Source organism: Cavia porcellus, unplaced genomic scaffold (assembly GCF_034190915.1).
Source record: "Cavia porcellus strain 051 isolate PalLab524CR breed Dunkin Hartley unplaced genomic scaffold, mCavPor4.1 scaffold_11, whole genome shotgun sequence".
NCBI classification, from domain to species: Eukaryota; Metazoa; Chordata; class Mammalia; order Rodentia; family Caviidae; genus Cavia; species Cavia porcellus.
Genome location: NW_026947494.1, coordinates 65,673,560 through 65,696,510, shown reverse-complemented (window position 1 = coordinate 65,696,510; position 22,951 = coordinate 65,673,560). Strand labels below are relative to the sequence as shown.

At 34.9% G+C, this 22,951-nt stretch overlaps 1 protein-coding gene and 1 non-coding gene across 4 annotated transcripts in view; one reads left to right on the top strand and one right to left on the bottom strand.

Annotated features, from left to right (window-relative positions):
• Ap3b1 (adaptor related protein complex 3 subunit beta 1) overlaps positions 1–22,951 on the top strand; it is a 259,442-nt gene that overhangs the window by 29,332 nt on the left and 207,159 nt on the right. The gene's annotated exons all lie outside the window — the stretch shown is intronic.
• Positions 6,539–6,642, bottom strand: LOC111755349 (U6 spliceosomal RNA). Its single transcript, XR_002789907.1, has one exon. It is a non-coding gene; the product is annotated as a U6 spliceosomal RNA (small nuclear RNA).

Here is a 22,951-nt window from a genome sequence, read left to right as displayed (position 1 = left end):
AAAGAAAGGGGCACTGCAGTACCCACTACTGATTCTGGAGTGTTATGATGTGAAATCCAGCAATATTATTAATCTTTGTTCAGAAGGATTTTAATCTAATAAGTTTTGTTAGGTCTCAACATAAATGAAGATATGGATAAATGCATACATGTTTAAGTGTATAGGATTGATAGTCATAATACTTAGTTTTTGTTGGATAGTTGAACCAAACTGTTTGCAGTCTCCCTTGTCGAATTCCCATTTATATGTTCCACTTGTGTATCTTGAACAACTATTTATGGGGGGACAATATGTATACATCAACTAGTGATTTATACTGTTTATTTCTTTTCTTTGACAGTATGTACTATTCTGTCCATTTTCTAATTTGTTTTGTCTTTCTTTAAATAAAAAAAACAAAATAAATTGTACAAATCATGTGTTGCTTAATCAAATCTATGTATTGGTTATTAGCTTCAGGTTTTTAATTTCATCTTAAACGTAAAGATCTATCTTCCTTCCCTCCCTTCTTTTATGGGACATAGTCTTGCTATGTAGTTCATGCTGTCCTCAGATATACTGTGTAGCCCCTACTGGCCTTAACTCTTGGTTGTCCTGTTGCCTCAGCCTCCTGAGTGCTAGGATTACCGATGTGTGCCCCTGTTCTGGCTTTCTTTTACAGTGTTCTAAACTTTCATTGCTTTGGTTATTTTCATTGTCTGAGTTAGTTTCCTTCTTAAAATATACTTAACTCATTTAGAGGTGTGTGTATAATTAAAAATGATTTTAATTATCTTTCTAGATTAAACATTTAATTAGGTAATTTCTAGATACAGACAAAACTAATCAATTTCTATGAATGACAGTAAAACGACTAAATTTCTAAGTCCCTTATTTGACTCATGTAAAAATTTTGTGTCTTTAAAATTTTGATTAATAGTTGTACATATTTATGGTGTACAATGTGATATTCTAACATATATGCTGTATGTATTAATCAAATCAAGATTATTAACATTTCCTCACATTTCATAGAACATGTAATAATATATTGTGATCTGTAACAGCTCACTGGGCTGACACTGGAATTTATTTCTTACCTGTTTTGGTACTTGTTATCCAATTCTACCTCCACTCTGTTCAAGAAGAAGCTATAATTGTAAATGTATAATGCAACTAATGCCAGTTGTATAAATCTCTTTTCTTTCAGAGGATCATTGTTTGTTAGAGCATTTGTCCTGAAGTGAGAAGACTTGTATTTAAAGTTAATGTTTTCCATTTGTAGTGTTTAATTTTTTCAAGTTGATTTCCTCAAACCTCAATTTCCTTATTTCTAGATAGTACTTGCCTATTTTGTGAGGTCCTTATAAGATGATGCACTGGATTTCTAAACTAGAATATTAACCAGCGCTATTTGGGAAAATTGGTGAAAGCTTCACTGAGATGATGACATTTTAGTATACGAGTATAAGAGATGTGACATTTTAAGTCCTAAAAGCTGAGAAGGCTTTTGCCACATGGAGGAAAAGGAGAGTTATTTAGGCAGAGTACGTAGAAAACAGAGAGAATTACAAAAGACTGTGTGTGTTGAGATGATACAGAGATTTGAGTTGCAGAAGTTCTATAGCAGGTAGTGGTAGTAAAATTGTAGGACTAGATGAAATCATCCAGGCAGAACTTCTTACAAGATATAAGTTGGTTTGAAACCCACTTAGCATCTGAAGGGAAGACCTGGGAACCCTAGAAACTGGAGGAGTTTAAGAAAACAAAATTAAGAGGGGAAGGAAGGGAAGAGGAGGAGGAGGGAGAAGAGGTGAAGAAGTGGAGGGAGCCGTGCTAACAGGGAAGGTAGAAGGAAATGCTTTGCTGTGCCAGGAGTTGTGTGGAGTGAGGGTAATGGAATGAAGGCTCCAAAGACCCTTTGGTTTAACAGTTAAAAGTCTAGCAAGGTAGGGTCTCTTGAAACATATTAAAGAGTAACCTTTCTCTTTGCTGAAATTGGAGTGGATTTTTTGTTTAGATTCACAGAGCTAGTTTAGACACAAACAAAGAATTGAATACTTTTCTGGAGTAGATATATTACACCTGTGTACTTTCATTGCATTAATAGAACATAATTTATTTTTAACTTACCTTTTGTTAACTTTACAGTCGACTTTAGCTTTTAATATAAGTGTTTTTCAGTGATGTCAATTAGGAGGATTCCTTGTATCTGGTTTGTATGCAGTGATGGTAACATTAACTTTATTTTGCTGTTTTTTTCTTCTTCCAAGAAGATACACAGAATGGTAACTTGAGTGAGAGTTTAACCTTGTTTAGAGGATGTTCTTGAGTGTACTTTATTCAGAGTACAAATAAACCAATCTGAGGTGTCAGTACTTTCATTAATGCTTTATTTTTGACATATTTCAAGTGTTGTTTCTCAGTGTGATGGTCTGAACTTTTTGATTGTTTCTACCTTTTTATTGATATTTAATTTTAGCTAGGGCCTGTGTCGTGTTTTTGTTTTACAATTAGCTCTTTTTTATGGTTTCAGTTGTTCACAGTTCACAGCTTGCTACACTTGCTTTTTATTTATCCTGGTATTTCCCATTGATGCCTCTTTAGTTACTTTAGTCTATGATCTTCGGTTTTCTGGTCACTCAGCGAATATTGATCAGATAATCCTTTTCACACATTCTTTCTAGGTTACATGGTATAATTTAGGTGAACATGATTGGCAAAATACTTGGTTCATAATTTTTTAGCAAATGTTTTCAGGTGCTGTAACTTCATACAGTGATTCAGATTCTACTGACATGTACTCTACTGTATATCATTAGTGTTGTTAAAAATGAAGGCTGGGGATGTAACTCATGAGTAGAGCTTGCGCTTTAGTAGGTACATGGCCCTAATAGCATAAGTGTGTAGCATCCAACAACGGAAAAAGAAATGTGGTTAATTCACTGGATGCTATGCAGAAAGTAAACCTGGCCTACATCCTTGTGTATTATAGCATCACTCTGAGATTTTGGAGATTACTGTAATTGTGTGTATGTCTGGAACAATCATTTTCTTCATGGCACTGCTTGGGTCTTGGATCTTTGTTATGTTTAAGATTAGCTGATTTGGAACTGTCATGTATTTGTTGAATGAACTCTGCAATTAAGACTAAAAGATTTATTCTCTCTCCAGTGCCATATTTTATGTATAAATTTGTTTTGTTTTTGCTATGAATAGTTCATTGTTCTTGAACAAAGGGCTTTTTTGTGGTGTGGGGGATCAAATCAAGGACCTGGCCGATAGTACTATCTATTATATGATCTTTATCTTACTGTTAGGAAACTTAGAATTTAGTTGACAAAGTAAGGCTGAGGTGCCCTAGCACTTAGTAATTTTGTAGTACATGGTTGCACATCTGATAATCTTTAATTTCCAAAGATTTAGATCCCTGCGTTTTAATAACTCTAGTTTTGGTAGCTGTCTGTCTGGTTAATGTTTCATTATTTGACACTTAAGTCCAATAGACTAGATCTGTAAAATGTCCTTACTTGCTGTAAGTAAATTGGAGCCTATTGTTATTATTTACAAAGGGCTTACTTGGCAATTTTAATGTTTGTTGCTCTTCCATTAAGTAAATGTCAACATTTTTTTCAAAATACTGTTACAAAAGAAAGTACTTCTGTTGCTAGGTAGACAAATTAATATTTCAGTGGTACAGTGGATTTCTGTTTTTAATGTAAATTAATTCCCTAAATGTGTGTCACATTAAATAAGATTGTACTACAATGAACAAAAATATGAAGAAATGTATTGATAAGCACAGTCCGGCTTTCAAAGTGTTTTAATTTTTTTCACTTGCATTTCTGAAGGAGGGTCAGTTTTGACTTCACATTTCAATTAACACTCAGCCAAAAAAAAAAAAGTCATCCCTTGATACAGAATACTTTTAATATCATTGAAATTTCTGGAAACCTGAAATATTAAAATGTCAAGTCTTACATTTAACTCTTAGGATGTGAGAAACTGTTGTTTTCAAAACTATTTAAAATTTAGAGCAGCATTACTAGAGCTGAGTTTTTAAGACAAAGCAGACAGATGGTTTGTTGAAATTTTCTTTTTTACTACAGAAAAGTTACAAACACTTGTAGAATGACAAGTATTACAGTGAAATAATTTGACAGTATTGCACTTGTGTATATAAATGAGTTAGTGACAAAAACAAATTGCCTACAGTATAAATTCAAAATTTGAACTGAAGAGCCCAAAGGGAATAATTTTCCTGTATTTCATATTATCAATATGTTGATCGTATATTTAGAGACTTATGTAGTATATCAACTGGAAAGAGTTAATAGTGGTATAAAACGGAACAATTTATTGCCAGTGTCTGCTCATTTGATGGGCTGATTATCTGTATTGCTGATTACCCACCTTTACTGTTAGAATGGAGTTTCTTCAGGTTTCTTAAAAACCTGTGTTAAAAATGTGGTTGTGAAGGAGAGGAGTGAATTTAGAACGTGAGGGTAAAGATAAGGAATGGAGTGGTAGCTGATGGCTTGATTATGCAGGGCCCTGGGATTTTAGGGATTTTTTGATTTACTCTGAATAGAAATGAATACTTGGAAGCGTTTTAAGCAGAATGGATACCATATTTAGAAGGTAGTCTGTGACTCAAGTGCCAGTTGTATGACTGATACATTTTAACAGCTTCAAAGTAAATTATAGAAATAATTTATTGGCTCAATAAATAGGCAAGTGTTCTACATGTAGGCAGATTTTGATACTGAGCATTAAGTAGTGAGGCTTGTATTCTACTGAGAGGAAGATAGTAGACAAGCCAATGTGTGGTCATCTGCTATAAGAAAAGTAAAGCTCAGGGTGGGATGAGGAAAGGGAAGAAGGATGGGATTATGGTTTGGGTTGAGTTGGAGTTTGTATGGGGTCAGGAGAAGATCTTGAGCAACTTGACTCATACTTAAAGGAGGTGAGGGAGGGGCATAGATGGAATTCATGCTGGCTCACAAGGAATAGCAAGTGCTGAGGCCCAGAGGCAGAAAAATATTTGATCAGTAGGACTGCCAGTGTGGCTGAAGTAAACAAAGGAGGACTGGTAAATTAGTAGTCCTTTAGGTCAGAAAGGGTAAAAGATGGGGAGCAAGATGGGAGCCAGTTTGTAAGGACTTTGATTTTATCCTGAGTGATAAGGGATGGCAACCGAGAGTTGGAGTTGAGTGAAATTACCCTAGATACCTTTTTTTTTTAAATTTTATTTAAAAGGAAAAAGAGAAAAAACAAAACAAAGCGGTGTAAGGGTACAAGTAATACAGAACTACCAAAAAAAAAAAAAAACAGTAAGAAATCACCAGTTAATAGATTACATATTATCATCTTAGAGATAGTTGCTCAAGTCACAGTATCAAAGCATACAAAGTGGACATTCAAACAGTGAGACTGCAAACAGTTGTGTTCAATGATCCAACCAAAAACATTAATATGGTCATCTGTATAACACCCCTAAACACACTTGCTGTATCTTTTAGAGCACTTTTTTTCCTTCTCTTTTTTACAACAAAATTTACACATTTTGGGTTTTATTACTCCTTAGTTCTTATTACTTTTTTTTTTTTAAGGAAAAGAATAAAGTCAAATATGGCAAAACAAAGCTATTGGTCAAAACCAAGGATAGACATAGCACATGATGTAAAAACAGAGTACAAGGTTATCAACAATGGTTACCATAATGTCTCTTGTTTCCTTAAAAAGAATTGTCTATCTCATTAGGTATTATAAAGTTGAACAAAACAGTAGAGAACAAGACCAATAAAACTTAAGCATTGTAAACATTACAGGACTTCCAAAGGAGACAATAGTCAAACCAGAATGGGCATCTTAGTGAATCTTATTGCCTTCAAAGTAGTTGCCTATACCCTCAAACTTGATACTATCATACAGAATGGAACAGAGTCTAATCAGTCAAAACAAAATAGTGGGAGTATTACAGGACTTCAAAACAAGTTAATAGGAAATCAAAAACAGTTACTATTATATATCCTGCTAATTTTTTAAAATTTTTTCCCCTTAATTAAAAAAACCATAAAAAATGACTAAATAATTTTTTTAATGAATAAGGGAGAGATTGAGATAAAAGAGGACATAACAATATAACAATACAGGTCAATGCATGACTGTTTCAGCAACCTAGTGCTTCACCACCAAATAACCCGACTTAATAGTAGTTACCATAGTGTCTGTCTTTTTCCTTGAAATATTTGAATAAAACTTCATACACTATAGCTTCAAATATTTCCATATCAAGAAGCCCAGAATAAAGCCTTTCTAATTAATAAGTGAAAACTTTATAAGGCTTCAAGGCCACATAATGGGGAATCATGATTATCACATATTTTTATATATTTGAATCATTACTTACATTAGGGAAACTATTCGGTATTCATACATGCGAGATTGATTTATTTCACTTATGAGTATGGTCTCAAGTTGCGCCCATTTATTGATAAATATCTCAATGTGATCCTTCTTTATAGCTGAGTAATACTCCATTGTATAGAAATACCACAAAAATATGGAATGCTTCACAAATTTGCGTGTCATCCTTGCGCAGGGGCCATGCTAATCTCTGTATCATTCCAGTTTTAATATATATGCTGCCGAAGCGAGCACTAGATACCTTTTAAAAGGACAGCTTTGAGCCAGGCACAGTGGCTCAGGTCTGTAAACTTTGCCTCCTGCTGAGGTAGAAGGATTGCAAGTTCAAGGACAATCTGGGCAATATACCAAGACTCTGTCTCAAAAGAAAGGGGGCTAGTTTTGATGTTTGGATGTACCCAAGAAAACAAGCAAAACATAAATTTAAAAAACCGCTTTGCCTCCTGAACTAGGAGTATATTGCAGATTGAAGCAGGGAGACTATTTTGCAGTAACCTAGGCAAGAGAAGATGATGATTATGCAGTACTGAGGCAATACTGATGGTAATAGAAGTATTTAAATTCTGGGTATGGTTTGAAGGTGGGGCCATGAGATTTGCTGATGGTTTGGATGTGCTTTGTAAAAGAAAAAGATGTTGAATTTAGGCACAAAGTCTGTTGCCTATGTAGCTGAGTGTTCAGAATTGCTATTGATGAAAATGAAGAAGATTGTACAAAGATACATACTTTTTTTTTAAGTGAGAAGGGGACCAGGAAGTTGGGCATGTTAAGCTTGAGTTGTTGCTAATAATACAAGTAGAGGTATTAAATAGGCAGTTGGTTATAGGAATCTGGAGTTTAAGGGAAGAGTCAGATTAGACATAGAAACTTGGAAGTTATCTATGATATTAAATACCATAAAGTTAGATGAGACATCAAGAGGGGGAGTGTAGAAAGAGAAGCCCTTCTGAGGCATTCCTGAAGTAATTGGGTCAGATAATACAAATCATCAGTCACATGGAGGACTTGGTAATGTTGCCAAACAATTTAGGTGCATCAGGCTGAGAGCCTGATGGGTTAGGTTCAAGAGAGAAACGAGAAGAAGAAGCATATATAGTATGTGTTCTAGTACAGAGAGCAAAGAAAACTGACCAGTACTTGAAGAGGAATGTTACACCAGGATATATATATATACATACATACATACACACACACACATACATTTTTTTTTAAGATGGGAGAAACTATTTTGTTTCCTGGCAGAACCATCTGATGTAGAGGAGGAAAAATTGATGGTGTATAGAGGAAAATCATTGAAATAATGTCCTTTCCTTGCAAAGAATTTACCTAGCACAGAGTAGCAATACAGAAGCTATCATTTTAAAACCCAGAATCAATTAACATGATGATCTTCTGTGTTTTTTTTTTTTTTATATATAATCATGTGTTGCCTTTTTAAAGAAAAGTTATTTTTTTTTTTTGGTATACTTTAGGTATACATAATGATCACATTCATCATAGGAAAGTTCTATCTGTATATAATGTTTATTGATTTTTTTCCTCACACCCTTCCCTTCCTTTTAACCCCCTCTAACCCATCTCATTTCTAAAAACTGTTTCCTATTTTTTCTTCTCCTATTTTTCTTTTTCATTTACCACTTCCCCTCCATTGTTCCCTTTCCCCTTTGAACATTTTTTTTTTTCTATTTCCCAATAGTTGACCTTCATTTTGGTCCTTAGTTATCCTTTCAGTTTCTCATTCAAGAGAAATAATGTGATATTTGAGCATGTGAGTTTGATTTATTTCACTTAAGATTATGGTCTCAAGGTGTATTCTTTTGCCTAAAAACCTCTCTTAAATCCTTATTTATGGTAGTGTAGCACTCCATTGTATATAAAAATTACATCTTTATCCATTTGCATCTGGGCTGTTTCTAGTGTTTAGCTACTATAGATTGTGCTGCTATAAAAATGGATGTGCATATATTTCTGTGGTATGAGGCTTTTAATTTTTTAATTTTATGAAAAAAAGATAAAGCAAAATTTAATAACAATAGTAGAATACCAATAGATAATATGTTACATTTTATCTGTAAAGTAGTTGTTCAGGATACAAGATATGGGCATAAAAATTTCTCCAGTTGATATTAGTACAAATCTTCCTTTTTAATGAACTGAGAGACACTAATAGAATAACTGGCTTTCATATTTTCCCTTTTTCCTACTGTTCTTTCCTTTTTCATCTAGAATAGTTCTTTTTTCCTTTGAATAGTTTTCTTCCCATTTCACAATATCTATTGTACATTTTGGATTCTTGTTTACTCTTTCAGTTTCTCATAACCAGGGAGATAATACAGTGTTTACATATGTGTATCTGGTCTGTTTCACTTAGAAATATGGTCTCAAGTTGTACCCATTTATTTATAAAAGTCTCAAGTTTATGCTTCCTGATAACTAACTGAGTAGTGTTCCATTGTATAAAAAAGACCACATCTTTTTTATTCATTCCTCAGTTGATGGGCACTTGGGAATCTCCACATTGGTTTCCATAGTGGTTACACTACTTACTCTATTCCAATTTTCTGTAGAGCTTTAAAATCATAAACAGGTGCTGGACTTTGTCAAAAGCTTTTCTTGCATCTGTTGTGATGATTATGTGATTTTTGTCCTTGGCTCTGTTAATGTGATATATTACATTTATGGATTTATGTTTACATGTGTTGAACCATCCCTACATTCCTGGGATGAATCCCACTTGATCATAATCTGTAATCTTGATGATTTGCTGCAGTCTGTTTGCCAGTATCTTATTTAGGATTTTTACATCAATGTTCATTAGGGAAGTTGGCTTATAATTCTTTTTTTCGGTTGGGTCTTTCTCTGATTTTGGTATCAGGTTAATGCTTGCTTTGAGGATTGATTTTGGAAGTATTGCTTCCTTTTCAGTTTCATTTAAGAGTTTGAGAAGTAGTGGTGTTAAGTCTTCACTAAATTTCTTGTAGAATTAAGCAATGAATCTGTTAAGGACTGGGCTTTTGTTTGTAGGTAGGTTTTAATTACATCTTCGATTTCATTCACTGATACTTATTTAGGATTTTACATCATCTTGATTCAGGTTTGCTAACTCACATGTATCTTGGAATCTGTCTATTTCTTCTGTATTTTCCATGTTATTGGAATACAGGTTTTCAAAGTAGGTATAGAAGATCTGGATTTATGCATAGTCTGTTGTGATTTAACCCCTTTCATTCCTAATTGCGTGGATTTCAGTCATTTCTTTCCTTTCTTTGATAAGGTTGGCTAAAGGTTTGTGAATTTTATTTAATCTTTCAATGAATCAACACTTTGATTCATTGCTTCTTTTTTTTATTACTTTTTTTTTTTTTTTTATCGGTACTGGGGATCAAACTCATGACCGCCTGCTTGCAAGGCAGGTTCTTACACTGTTGAGCTAAATCCCCAGCCCCGATTCATTGCTTCTTTGTACTTTTTTTTTAGTTCTCAGTGCATTAATTTCTGCTTTGAGATTAATAATTTCCTCCTTTATATGAGCTTTTGGATTAGCTTGCTCTTCTTTTTCCAGAAGTTTGAGGTTCAACATTAAGTTGTTTATGTGCATTTGTTCTATTTTACTGTTATGGTTATTTACTGAGATAAATTTCCCTTTTAAGTCTGCTTTTATTGTGTCCCTCAAGTTCCAATATGTTGTTTTGTTATCACTCAGCTGTAAAAAGTAATTTCTTCTTTATCTGTGACCCACTTGGTTGTTCAGGAGGTACTATTTAATTTCCATGTGTTTATGAAATTTTTGTGGTTTCTTTTGCATGGATTTCCAATTTCATTACACTGTGGTCTGATAGTATACATGGAATAATTTCAATTCCAGTGTATTGCTTAATCATGTACTATGAGTCATTATACGTTCTATTTTGGAGAGCACTGTGTACCTGAGAAGAATGCATATTCTGATGTAGGGTAGAACACTACAGGTATCTACTAAGTATACTTGTTCAAAATTTAAGTCTAATATTTCATTATTGATTTTTTTTGGCGTCATGTCGGTCTGTGTTTTTGTGACAGTGGAGAATTGATGTCTTCCAACAGAATTGCATCAGGGATTGTTTGATTTTTATATCCATTATTAATTGTTTTACATGGCTGGGTGCACTGGTATTTGTTGCGTATATATTTAATGTGTGTTTTCTCTGGGACCGTTGCCTGTACTAGGATATGACCTTCTTTATCTGCTTTAGTCAGTCTTGGCGTGAAATTCAGTTTGTCAGCAAATAGAACAGATATCCATACTTTTTTCTGGTTTCTCATCGCATGGGGTATTGCTTTCCATCCTTTTACCTACAGTTTTCTGAGTTTCTTTTTGAATTAAATGTGTTTCTTTTATGTAGCACATTGGATTTTGCTTCTTGATCCATTCTGCTAGTCTGTGTCTTTTGACTGGTGAATTGAGACCATTAATATATGATTATAACTGAAATGAATTGATTTATCCTTGTCATGTTATTTTCTAGTTGTTGACTCTGACCTTTCTTTTTTTCTTTCCCTGTAGTTGTTTGCTTTCTATGGAGAGTTCCTACTGTTGGAGTTCATAAGGCTGTAGATCTTATTATCTCTTTCTGAAATGTCCTTCAGATCATTTTAGAATACTGGTTTGGTGATCATAAATTTCCTCAGATGCTTTTTGTCATGGAAATATTTTATTTCTGCATGAAGTTTGAAAGATAGTTTTGTGGGGTATATCAGTCTGGGTTGAAAATTGTTTTCCTTTGAAACTTGAGGTACGTCACTCCAAGCCCTCCTTACTTAAGGATTTGTGCCGAGAAGCCAGCTGTCATTCTGATGGGCTTCCCTTTATAGGTGATTTGTTTCTTTTCTCTAAGAGCTTTTTGGATTCTATTCTTATGTTGAATTTCTGGAATCCTGACTATAATATGCCTGGTCGTAGATTTTTTTTGATCATTGCTAGTTGGAATTGTACATATCTTGTTTATCCTTATAAGTTGTTTTTCTCTACCAGGAAAGGCTTCTGTTATGATTTCTGCAAATATTTTTTAATGTCACTTTTGGTATTTCCTGCTTGTTCATTGACTCCAGTTAACCTTAAGTTGTTCTCTTTTTTTTGTCTCATTTATCAGCTAGCTGCTGGATCGATTTCTTATGGTCCTTTGCAAGTTTCGAGAAATCTTTCTTTTCCTAGTCGCTAACTGCAAGCCCGTTTTCAATATCTGAGATCCTCACATTGGCCTAATCTGCTTCAAATACTTTCAGTGGAGTTTTTATTTTCCTGGATGTCTGCTTGAATCTGATTTATGGATTCCACTGCTTTCCTATGCTGATCTCCCATAATTTTTGTAAGCTTGTCTATATCTTTGTCTGTGTCTGCTTTAAAATCACTAAACTCGCTGTTTATTTTGGTAATTTTTGTAGTTATCTGAGAAATTGTTTCTGACTTTTCTCCAGAGCCTCATTCAACTGCTTTATTTTTCCAACTTCAGAAAGGCCTGATTAAAGGCCTTTAGATTGTCCTGCCTCATGCCCCCTGGATTTGACTTTCCTGAACTAGATGTCTGGGATTGTATTTTGCTTAAGAATCTTCTCATTTTATTTTTTCTCTCCTTTTTTAGTTTCATTCCTCGGATGATGCTTGTAAGTTGCATATGGTAGTATTTAAGACCCTTAAGTGATGTCCACTTGTCTGAGGTATTTTCCAGGGGTAGCTGGTCTTTGGGTTTGGAGTACGTTGGAAGGTCTGAACTCTTCAGTTTGTTAGAAGTGAGAAGTTGTTGCTTGTTTGGCCTAGTCCCTGTTTCTTTGGCACTGTGCCACAGTATTTTCTGTGACCCTTAGTCAATATGAGTCATGGACTATCCGACCAACAGCGGTGTAAAACAGTTTTGTCAATTTTGGCTATAGTGGTACCAGTAGCATCAAACAGAGCCTATAGAATGACAAACTGAGCTAACCCTTAATTTACAACTTTTAACCATATGAATTAGATTTGTGATTATATAAATAGAACGTAAAACAAGTCAGATAATCATATGCAGTTTATAAGTATTTAATGTGTCAATTTTGCTCCCAGGGGTTAAATTTTAAAATGGATTAAGGAGAAACTAGAAAAGTAGAAGAACAGAAAGAGATTAGAAATAGACTTGGAGCACAAAAGAGGAAACTGGGAAACCGGTTAGGAAAACTGGAGGAAAAAAGAGATGGAAGAGGTAAAAAGAGGAATAGAACAGAACATCATCCACAAAGAAGTTAATAACTCCTTTCACAGTCATATAAAACTAGTGAAGCAGAGAGAAGAAAAAGAAAAATTAAAAAAGAAAATAAAAAAAGAGCAACAGTCTACTTCCAGAATTCTCTCTGGTTTCACTAGTAGATAACTTATAGAGACACAGTCCTAAATTGTGCCAGTCTACCTCAGAAAGCCAGCAGTACCTTTTTAGTGGGGTAGTAGATAATCTCAGCAGATCTTCCCTGAGGCCAGACTCATTGGGCTTGCAGCAGTCCGAACAATTTCCATGGGTTTGAGCCCAGGTGGGAGCTTCTAGATGAGGCCTAGGTATTCAGCTCAACAGTACAAGTGCCTGCCTTATAAGCCAGCAGCAGTTCAGCGTTCTGAGCTCAGCCCATCCATCTTAAAGATACCTCCTGGCTAATTGCTTTCTCCCTGTCGGGGGGGATAAATCCTCTCTGCACTCACCGCCAGTCAGTGCAGTCTTTTATGAAAACTGCTCCCCTCCACTGACCGGTCTCTCTGTAGTGGCCTCCTTGGTCTCCAGCAATCACCATCACTGTGACTGTATATCCCCAGGTTCAAACAGCTCGTGTTGTGCAGCAAATTCTATCTCAGGGAAAAGGCTCTGGCTGCCACCTTCTTCATTGAAGTTTTTCTTTTCATTTTCTCTGTGGGCTTCAGTTCACACGTCAGATTCTTTTTGGGGCCAGGGGACCCACTTCCTTCCTTCCTGTCTTCTCAAGGATATTATATTACAGCATCTGGATGGTGATTCTCAGAGAGGTTGTTTTCTCTGCTGCCTGCCACTCCATCATCCTAGAAGTCCTTGATGTAGATATTGATGATCTTTAGGATTTGTGCAAAATCTGTTGTGATTTGGCACATTACATTCCTAAATGTATCTATTTGAGTCTTTTCTTTCCTTTTTTGATAAGATTGGTTAAAGGTTTGTCAATTAAGTCTTTCAAAGAACCCACTCTTTTGATTCATTGTTCTTTGTGTTGTTTTCTCAGTTTCATTTACATTTATTTTTACTCTGATGTTTATAATTTCTTTCCTGGTGTCCATTTTGTATTTAACTTGCTCTTTTCTACAAGGTCTTTAGAAGCTTGAAATTCAACATTAGGTTATTTATTTGAGCTCACTGTTTTTTTGATAGGGCAGTTTAGAGAAAGCACTTCCTAGACTTGGTCCAGGAAGTTTATATTTGTAATCCCATGGAAAATTTATTAGAATTCCAATTAACTCACTATTTCCAGTGCAACCCATGATGAGAATAAACACAGTAGGGCATATTTATTATTATGAGGTACCAGTTAAATGATTAACTGGAACAAAGGCACAGTACCTTACTGGGATTTATTCATTTGTGAAGAAGGGCGTGGCTCAAAGATGAGTGACAATGAAAATGGGAAGTAGATGAGTGCTGAGAGCTGGGCTAGGTAGAAGGATTGAAATCACTACTGCAATATGCAGAAAGAATAATCTGGATAACATAATTTGAGGTAGTATCTAATGTTTTGGGGTTGTTGCTTCAACTCTGATTTGTAATTTTTTATGCCCTGGGAAGTCATAGCCTCTTATCTGACAGCTTAGAGAGTGGCTCTCCCTCCTGAGTGGCCGACACATGTTTTATTTTGTAGATAGGGGGCAGGGTAACACTGACCTGTTTCCTTGTTTCAAAGACTTTTTGCATCCCTTAAGCCAATTGAAGGCATAAGGAAAAGTCCTAGCCAGCTCTGTATATGTCAGTACATGGAAATAGGGCTAGGCTTAGCCAAAATGGAGATAACTGTTCTTCTTTCAATGGTGAGTGGTCCAGGTGATCCTCCACAGCCCTTCACCGCTATAAATTTCCCTCAGAAGTTTGCTTTTGACAGCACACAGAACCTTCTCCAAAATACAGCACATCCTAACCTGTAGAACATGCCTCATAAGTTTGCTTTCATTGTATCCCATGCATTCTGGTATGTTGTGTTGGCATTATCATTTAATTGTAGAAGCTGCCTAATTTTTCTTTAATTTCATCTGTAACCTGTTGGTTGTTCAGAAGTATGTTATTTAATTTCCATGTGTTTATGGAATTTTTGTGGTTTCTCTTGCCATTAATTTCCAGTTTTATTGCTATTCAGTTTCTTTGCATTTACTTAGACATGTTCTGCAGGCTAGGATGTGCTGTATTTTGGAGAAGGTTCTGTGTGCTGTCAAAAGCATGTGTATTCTTTTGTGGGATGGAACACTGTAGATACACCTACTTAAGTTTATTTGTTCAAAGGCTTAGTTGAGCTCTGATATTTCTTGGTGGAGCTTTTGGTCTAGTTGATCTATTTGTGAAGAAGGACATTGAGTTCTCCCATTACAATTATATTAGTACTTAACTCATTTTGCATATGCAATAATGCTTATTTTATATAGTTTGGTGCACTGCTATGTTGGTGCATATATATTTATGATTATTATGTTTTCCTGTTGGATTGTTCCATTAGCAAGTAATGTAGCAACCTTTGTCTCTTCTGAACAGTCTTAGATTGAAAGTTTCTCCATGTGCAAATAGAATAGCTATCCCTGCTTTTTTCTGGGTTCTTCTTGTATAAAGTATCCTTTTTGAAACTCATTTTCTGGAAGTCAGCATCACTGATTGAAAAAGTAGACAAAGACCCAAGTGAAAAAGAAAGTTGGAGGCCAGTCTCTTTAATGAACATAGATGCACAAATTCTCAGTAAGATATTGGCAAATAGACTGCAACACATGAACAAAAGGATCATATACCAGGTAGGTCTCATCATACACAAATCAACAAATATACACTACATAAATGGGGAAAAGTCACATGATCCCATCAACAGATACAGAAAAACTTTTTGATGAAGATCTAATGTTCAGTCATGATAAAAGCCATAAAAAATAGCTACATTATTCTCAGTCTGATAAAAGGCATTTATGGCAAGCCAATGTCCAACATCATGTTAAGTGATGAAAAACTGAAAGCCTTCTCTTTAAAATTGGGAATAAGACAAGGGTACCTACTGTTAACCATCTTTGTTAAGCATACTACTAGAAATCTTAGTGAACATTAGGCAAGAGAAAGAGTGGTGGTGGCGGGGGGAAGGAGACCTAGAGGGAGAGATCTCATGAGTACAACAGAGAAGAGGAGAGGACAGATCTGAAAGCTTGGAAATTTGTAGTCTTTAGCAAATGAGAGGCGAAAATGGTTCCACCATCTGATGAGTGGAAAAAGGAAGTATCAGGCATAAAAATTTGAAGAGAGGTCTAAAGTAGCTACTAGACACAATAGGAAGACCTGCTGACAGAAAGTTGGGAAGGATTGTTGTAACAGTGTAGGCTTGCTTGGTTGTGTTGGGGGACTTGGTTTATATTGTCAGTAGTCTCATCTTCTGAGATGTGTTTTGCAGTGGTGCATAAGTTTGGGATAGATTTTATAGGTAAGTGCTATGAATGACGATGTGGCAAAGAAGTTTAGGATATTGCTAAGGAAGATACTGTATTGCAGAAATTAAACATGATATCTAAGTTGGAGTGGGAAGGAATGTGGTAATCTTAAACATAATGTAAAACTGTATAATCAACTTTCATGGTTTCCCCAAACTGTATATTTTTTGTTCTCAGTAAAAATGAGCTTCAGTTTTTTTTATTCCACTTAATGTTGACAATACTGTTTCCTCACTGACCTCTCCTCCCAAACCATAATATGCATTCAGTGATTCCAGTACCATACTACTCACAACTCTGTATCCGCAGCCCAGTTTCTTCTGAGTAGTGCCTGTATCAGTCTGCCTGCTTAACCCAACTATCAATTCAAACTCACTAGATCCAGAACTCAGCACTTGCCATCCTTATTCCAAATTTGCTCTACTTTTTGTTTCCAGTATCACAGAATAGTATCATTCTCATACCTGCCTAGTTTAAAAACCTAGATGCAGGCTGAGACTTGGTGTAAAACACACATTTTACTGTGTTGCTCCTATACTTAAAATCCTTGGTGGTTCTTTACCACACAGACTTTAATAATCATGTCCAAAATTCCAAGCATAGTATGCAAGATCATTCATAATACAGACCTTGATTAATTACCTTTTAGCCATCTTTCATGAATCCCTCATTTCTTCCCAACTCTTTGTACCAAACTGAACTTTTTCCTTGTTACCCAAGTAAGCCCCTCATTCTTTGCCTATAAGCAAGCAGAGCCTAACAGAGCATTCTGTGTTTACAACAATATTCATTATATGCGTTATCCAATATACTAACTGCTAGTTACACTGATCCCATTAAATGTGACTAGTATAACTAGTATAACTAATGTGATTAGTATAATTTTTTTTTCTTTTTGTCTTTTTGAGACAGGGTCTTGCTATGCAGTTCAGGCTGGTCTTGGGTTCACTTTGTAGCCTATGCTGATGTCGAACTTGCAATGATTCCCTTGCCTCAGCCTCCTGAGGGCTGGGATTACATGCATGTGCTACCATGCCCGGCATTTCTTTCTTTTTTTTTTTTTTTTTTTTTTTTTTTTTTTTTGTACCAAAGATCAAACTCATGACCTTGCATTTGCCAGGCAGTTATCTATGCCGCTGAACTAAGTCCCTGGCCCCTAAATTTTTTAGTTTAATTAAATTTAAGTAACATTTGGCTAGTGGCTACCATATGGAAAAGTACAATTCTAAACCTAAGTTTATGCTGTTCCCTCTGCCAGGTATGTCAGGTAGGTAAGTAGTACTCATTCTTTTCTTAGATGACCCCTTTTATGTAGTACCAAATAATATCTCATTATCTAGGAAAAAACTATATATATATATATATATATATATATATATACATACATAAAAACACATATGCCATGTAACAGTGTTTCAGTTATGAACATCCTGAGATGGTCCCAAAAAAATTTTATCAACTAGTGATATAGCAGCCATCTCAGTTTGTATGAGTACACACTGTAATGTTCACACAAGAGTGCCTAAAGAAACTTTTCTCATAACACATGATTTTAGAATTTCCCATATAAGAAAAACATGCAATATTTAACTTATGTGCCTGATTTCACTTTGCATTATGATCTCAAGGTACTGTACATCCATTTTCCTACAAATGATTCAGAGTCTTTCCTACAAATGACTCAGCCTTCTTGATGGCTAAGTAGGACTTTGTTAGGCATATATACCACATTTTCTTTACCCATTCATCTGTTGATGGATCTATAGGATACTTCCAAGATTTGGCTGTTATAAATTGTGTTACTGAAAATATAAGTATGCATGTATCACTGTAATAGAATGTCTCTAACTCTTGAGAAGATGTCTAGAAGATGTACAGCTGGGTTGAGTGAGTTTCTATTTTTAAGTTTTGAGGACTTTTCATACTGATTTCTACAGTGGTTATACTAATTTACATTCCCACCAACAATGCATAAGGGTTCCTTTCCTCCATAACTTCATTAGCATTCGTTTTTTAAGGTCATGGCAACAGCCCTTCTTTCAGAGTGAAATGGAGTTTTAGTGTAATGAGAAGTGCATTTTTATTTCAGTTGCTCATTTTTTGATTGGATCTTTTGATTTTGGGAGGGCTAATGTTTTTAGTTACTTATATATTCTAGGTATTAATCCTCAGTTCAAAGAATAGTTGGCAAAAATGCTTTTCCATTTTGTAGGTTCTCTACTCTTGATTGGTTCCTTTGATATGTAAAGGTTTTTTAAAATTTTATATGATCCTAATTATTTCTTGTGCAGTTGGTTTTCTATTGACAAAGTCTTTGGCTATGCATTGTCTTCAAGAATTTCACCTATTTTCTAGTAGATTCAATACTTCTGCTGTGTGTGTGTGTGTGTGTTGCTGAGTGTAGAACCCAGGACCTGTGCATGCAAGAGGCAAGAGCTCTACTGTGGAACCACATCCCCAGCCCCAGTACTTTTGTTTTAATCTCTAAATCTTTGGTCCATTTTTATTTATTTATTTTTTTGTGGAAATGAGAAGGGGACCTGAGAAGAGAGAGAGCTGAGTGGGTAGGGAGGGGAAGAGGAATTGAAAGTGATTAAGATGTGATTTGTACATGTGCCAATTACACAGGATAAATGTAATTAGGATGTATTGCAAATACACCAAAAGCAAATAAGCTTTAAAAAAAAGACAACATGTGTGTATATGGAAAAATCCTCCCATTAGATTTGCATCATGTTAACTGAGTCTATTAAAATGAAAGTCACTTTACAGCTAATCTATGCTTGCTAAGTTTTTTATAAGGAAAGAGGACATTACATATGTCCAGACTTCCTTAAACAAGATTTGGGTGTGGATTGTTGCTGTGTTTGGGGTATTTTGAGATTCATCATTAGGTTATTTGCACTTGCTTTTTTTGAGGGTGGGGCTCTTTTTCTTTGCAAGCATTGAGTGCTTTAAGCGGCCCTCACGCTTTCATTGAGTCCTGTAGGTTCTGGTGTGTTGTACTTGCATTGTTCTTACATTCTAGAAATTGTTTAATTCCTTCCTTGATTACTTCTGTAACCTATTGAATGTTTAGCAGTGTGTTATTAAGTTTCCATGTGTTTATAACTTGTGGTTACTTTTGTGGTTTTATTCCTAGTGCTTTGTGCAGTGGTCTGATAGCATACCTGGCTGATTTTGATTCTTTTGTGCTGTGCTGGCTTTGTGGAGTAATATGTGGTCTATTTTGGAGAAAGTTTTGTGTGTTGCCGAGAAGAGAATGTGTATTATGTTGTAGCAGGGCGGTACACTCTGAAGGTATTGTTAAATACATTTGTTCAAAGGTGTGGTCCAGCTTTGATATGCCTTTTTTTTTGTTCTAACTGATCTGTTTCTTTGTGAAAATGGTATGTTAAGGTCACCCACTATGATAGTGTTTGTGTTTGTTTGATCTTTTATGCCACAAAGTATTTGCTTTATGAAGTGAGGTACTCTAGTATTTGGTGTGTGTGTGTGTATATATATATATATATATATATATATATATATGTATATATATGCAAATGTTTTCTTCTTGTTCCCATAACTGGTAAGCAGTGATCTTCTTTGCTTTTTGTGATTAGTTTTAGCTTGAAGTTTCTTTTGTCTGAGAGTAAAATTACTACCTCTGTTTGCCTATGGGGTCCTAGTGCAAGAAATAATATGTTCTATCTTTGAATTTTAATTTATGAATTTTTTTCAGTTCAGTGAATTTCTTGAATCCAACAGGTGGTATGACTTTTTTGATTCAGTCTGCCTATCTGTGTCTTTTATTCATGGAATTGAGACCATTACCATTGAGAGTTATTACTAAAAGATAATTGATTTATTTCTGCCTTTGTGTGCTTTTTCTGCTAATTACTACTTTATTGTTCCTTTGCTTGATATATTCAGTCTACCTAAATATTTGACTTTGTTCTCTTTGTCTAAGCTATTCCTATTTTTGGAGTTCTACTTTGGTGTTCATGTATCTCATAAGTTGTTCTTTTTCTTGCAGTGTTCTTATTTTTCCATCTATTTTGAATGAATGAAAGTTTTGAAGGATATAGTAATCTAGGTTGGATGTTGCTTTTATGGTTTGAAATAATTCATTCCAGTATTGACTTTTAAAGTTTGTGTTAAGAAGTTTGTTGTAGTCCTTATCTTTATACATGATTACTACTTTTTTCTGACAGCTTTTAAGATTCTTTTTGATGGATATCTGGGATTTTTTTTTTATTTAAAGAAAAAAACAGATAAAAAGAGTAGAAGCAATACAGAATTTCAGAAAAATAAACAGTAAGAAATCATCAGTCCATAAGTTACATATCATCATCTTAGAAATAGTTGCTCAAGGGGCTGGGGATTTAGCTCAGCGGCATAAGCACCTGCCTTGCAAGCAGGCAGTCGTAAGTTCAATCCCCAGTACCGATAAAAAGGAAAAAGACAAAATAAAAACAAGAAATAGTTGCTCGAGTTACAAAATTAAAGTATACAAAGTGATATTCAAAAAATGACACTGCAAACAGTTCTGCTCAACGATCCAACAAGAACTTAGTAATATGGTTATCAGTCCTACACTTTTTTTTTTTAAAGAAAAGGAAACAAAAAAATACATGGAGAGAAAAAAAGGATAGAAATAATACAGAATTACAGAAAAACAAATGGTAAGAAATTGCTGGTTGATAAGTTACACATTATCATCTTAGAAATAGCTGTTCATGTTATAGAATTAAAGTATTTAGAATGACATTCAAAAAGTGACACTACAAACCGTTCTGCTCTATGATCGAACAAAAGCTCAGTAATATGGTTATCAGTCCTACACATTTGTTTTACATCTCAAAGAGGCTAAGGTTAAACATATCAAAACAGAACAAAACATTTAAAAAAACAATTTAAAGAAATACAGATTTCAAAGCAAGTCCACTGGAGATCTTCATTGTCTATCTAACTGTCTCTAGTTTCTTACAAATAGTTGTCCCCATCTTCACCCACTTTATATATACTTATTGCATATTATAGAACTAATCAAATCATTGGAGGCTTTTTAGGTCAAGTTCCAAATTAGGGAAGGCAATAGTAACTACCATTGCATCTCTCATTCTCTTTGTGATAGCTGTCCCCATCTCTACATATGCTGAAATTGAACTCAAGAAACCAGTCCAATGTCATTCTAATCAGCGAACAATAGTATTGCTAGAATTTATATCATAATGCTACAAAATTAGCTTCGGGTTTCTTAGCGTCTCTTCCTCAGAGTATCTGTTCATTACATCTTGCATTATATAATCTGTTCCCGTAAATAATTAAAAAAAACCCATGTGTGAATTTCTACATATATATCTATCCTCTCTGTATTATAGGGAAAACCAAGTCATAGCAAGACAGCAAAACAATTTCCTAGAAAAACATGCAATGGATAAGACATATAAGACCACAATATAGATGATCTTCCGTAGTTACTATGTTTTCTCTTGTTATTTTCAATAGATTTGTCCACGTCACTGGCTTATTATAGTTAAACATAGTATCACCTATTTTTATAAAAACTTAACTTTGACAGCATTGTAGGATTTGAGAGGTGTTACTAATTAATACCAGTATGGATATCCTTTACATCTTGTCATCCTCAGAGTAATTGCCTCAACTTTTAGGGTTGATACTAACAAGCATACCAATTTCAAATAAAATCAGCCAAGGCCAACCCATAGTCTTATGATTCAGATTCAATTAAGATCAGTCATAGTAAGACAATGTAAGTAATACAGGATTTCAGTTTAAGTTAATAGGAAAGTAAGGATAGTTACCATGGTATAACCTGCTATTTTTGGGTCAAGATGTCTGTGCCCTCAAATCTGACATGAGTGGACAGACCAGAACAAATTCAATTCAGACTAAATATGGCAATAAGACTACTGTGTCTTTTAAATCCTTATACACCATTAACAATGACCTCTGCCTTTTTTTGAATAGAGTTTCAGAGCTGTCCATACTAAAGACTATAGCTTACCGTCTCTGCCTCATGTCTGCTACTCCACTTTTCTGCTATAATTTGTCCAGCTTATTCCCTCATTCCACTGTCTGCCCCGTTCACTGAGGCCTCTCTGCCACTGTTGCTGGAATCCTGGTATCTCTTCCTCTCTTTCTCTGCAATGTCCTTCAGCACTCTCTGTAGGGTTGGATTGGTGGCCATGAACTCCCACAGTTCCTCCTTGTCTTGGAAGTATCTTATTTCTCCATTAATTTTGAGAGAGAGTTTTGACGGGTATATGAGCTTAGGTTGCATATTATTTTCTTTCAGGACTTGGAATATTTCTCCCCACTCCCTTCTTGACTTAAGAGTTTGTGTTGATAAGTCTGCTGTTATTTTGATAGTTTTCCCGTTGTAGGTAAACTGCATCTTTTCTCTGGCTGCTTTTTAATATTCTGTTCTTTTGGTGGATTCTGGAATCTTGATTATTATATGTCTAGGCGTAGATCTGTTTTGGTTGTAGCTGGTGTTCTGTATGCCTCTTTTATCTGGATATCATTTCTTTTTACTATAATGGGAAATTTTGCTTTAATATATCTGTGAATATTCTTTGTATTTCATTTTTGGTTGCTCCTGCTTCCTCACTCACATCTTTATTCTTAAGTTATGTATCTTTTTATCATCTTCTAGTTTTTGAATTGCTTCTTTCTGGTTCCTTGTTATTTTTAAGAGGCTTTTTCTTTCACGATCATATGCCATAAATCTCTCTTCAAGTTTCAGAAGGCTGTCTTTAGTTTCTGTCAAGGCATTTTGCCAGTGTTCAATGGAGTTTTTAGTTTCCTGGTATTCTCTTTGGATCTGTTTCATGTATTCTGTTATGTTTA